The sequence below is a fragment of the Octodon degus genome, unplaced genomic scaffold (genome assembly GCF_000260255.1).
Source record: "Octodon degus isolate 3935 unplaced genomic scaffold, OctDeg1.0 scaffold00405, whole genome shotgun sequence".
Taxonomy (NCBI): domain Eukaryota; kingdom Metazoa; phylum Chordata; class Mammalia; order Rodentia; family Octodontidae; genus Octodon; species Octodon degus.
In genome coordinates, this window is record NW_004524981.1 from 511559 (window position 1) to 513540 (window position 1982).

Genomic DNA, 1982 nt, shown 5'->3' on the forward strand with positions numbered 1-1982 from the left:
TCACCCTGTTGTGAGACAGGGACAATGAAGGACAGATTTGTCACCTGAGGGCTGTGGTGCTGGAGCCCCGAATCCCAGCAGTCAGGAGCACAGGGGAAGGTCCCTGCTGAGGACAGAGCTTTAGGAGGGCAGTTCGCCCCGGTCCTGAACATGTCCTTTCCTCGTGCATCCTGATCCTTCCCTGGGTCTGCAGCCCAGAACTGGAAACTTCCCTGGGCTCCAGGCCTGGGCAGGTCTTTAAGGCTGTCAGGGCCTGGCCTCCTCCCTGGCTTCTCACAAGGCATTTGATCCCCACAGGGCTCAAGGGAGGGATCTATGCTCAGCCTGCAAGTAAGTATGAGGGGCTGATTCCTGAGAGCCTTGAGGTTGCAGTCAGGACTCATGGGGATCCCTACCCCATGATCAACCCTTCACCATGTCTGCTGTGGGCTTTGATGACATCGTGTTATTTTTTCTCCTTAGGTAGTGACAGTTTCCAGAGCTCTGATTCATCTGATTCATCTCTCATGGCTTGTAAAGGTGAGATCTCGAGACTGGGGTGGTGGCATGTGCCTATAATCGCTGCTCTTGGGAGGCTGAACACAGGCAGATCACTACAAGTCTGATCTATGTAGTGAGACCTTGTAGACCCTGTACGAAATAAAAATGAAACAAAGGTGAGACCCCAGCAGGCCTGAAGTGTGGGGTGAGGCCGAGCGCACAGCACGGCCCCTGTCTGCACCTGACCCTGCGTGAGCAGTGGCTCCTTTGTCAGTGTTTCTTAGCACACGTCTACCGTACACGATGCTCCTGCTCCTCCTGGGGAGTCGCTGCGCACAGAACCCTTCTCTGCCTTTCGCTTCTCCCTGCCCACCACTCTACCCCTGGCCTCTATCAATAGTTCCCCTCCTGCGTGCAGACAGCCTCTCTTTCTGTCAGCAGTGGGTTCTTCAGAGTGGTGCACGTAGAGCCCTGGCCCTGAATTTATGACTCCTCTGTCCTGCAGCATGAGACAGCTGCCTTGGGGTGACTGAGCCACACCCGACTTCTCCAGCCCAGGCCCTGTGACCTCAAGAACACCCAAATCCCCTCCCTGCAAAGGCTTCCCAGTGTGTCCATGGACCTGTAGGCGTTGGGGAGGATGTGGAGAGCGCAGGCCGGCCCTGGCCGCCAGGACTCCTTTGCGCACGCTGACCCGTGTCCCTTCCTCATCAGCCGTCCTGTCCCAGCAGTCATGGGCCGGGAAGGCTCCAGCCATGTCTTGGTGCCTGAGCTGCCCCTCTTTCTGTGCTGTCCTGAGAACTGTCCCCAGCCTGGCCAGTGAGCCCCATCCTGTAGTGGGTGCTGGTCAGCTGTGCGGTCGCCTCCCTGGACTGAAGCTGTGTGTGGACTCCAGCCCAGCAGGGTGGCTCACCCGGGCCGGGAGACAGCGCCTGCGGTACCAGGGGTGCTTCTCACCAGGATGAGATGGTGCACAGGGCGCAGCTTCCCAGGACCCCGCCTGCTTGGGATCCGGCTTTTACTTGAACAACAGGCCTGCGATAACTGCAGCAGCTAGCCAGGCGGGGCTGTGTGCGGCAGTCCTGCAGCCTGCAGGGCCTCTGCTGTCTGCCAGGGACAAGGGGGCTCTGAGTCTGCGGGCCCTTCTCAGAGGCAGGTTTCTTTCATCTTGCCAGGAAAAGCACACAACACACACTGAATGGAAGACTCAGAATCTACACTTGGTTATTATTCTCAAATTCATGGCATGAGTGATTGACCAGCTTACTAAAGAACACTTCAATAATAAGCTCTTCCTGGTCTCCCATGAGGGCCAGTAAATTTATATTTGTAATCCATGGAAAAGTTATTGGAATTCTAGTGACTTACTTTCCGTTTACAACTTCTAGCGCAACCCATGCCAAGAATAAAGACAGTAAGACACATTTGAAGTTGTGGCCACCCAGGGGTCCCTAATTGCAGCCAGTGTGGTGGCTGACCACAACCAAGGCCTCCACTCAGGG

The 1982-nt window shown here is 56.1% G+C and overlaps 1 long non-coding RNA gene across 1 annotated transcript; it reads left to right on the forward strand.

The window, feature by feature from the left end:
- The first annotated feature begins 247 nt into the window (after positions 1 to 247).
- On the forward strand, positions 248 to 1093 carry LOC111814672. Its single transcript, XR_002819592.1, has 3 exons — positions 248 to 330; positions 463 to 519; positions 986 to 1093. It is a non-coding gene; the product is annotated as an uncharacterized LOC111814672 (long non-coding RNA).
- The last annotated feature ends 889 nt before the right edge of the window (positions 1094 to 1982 follow it).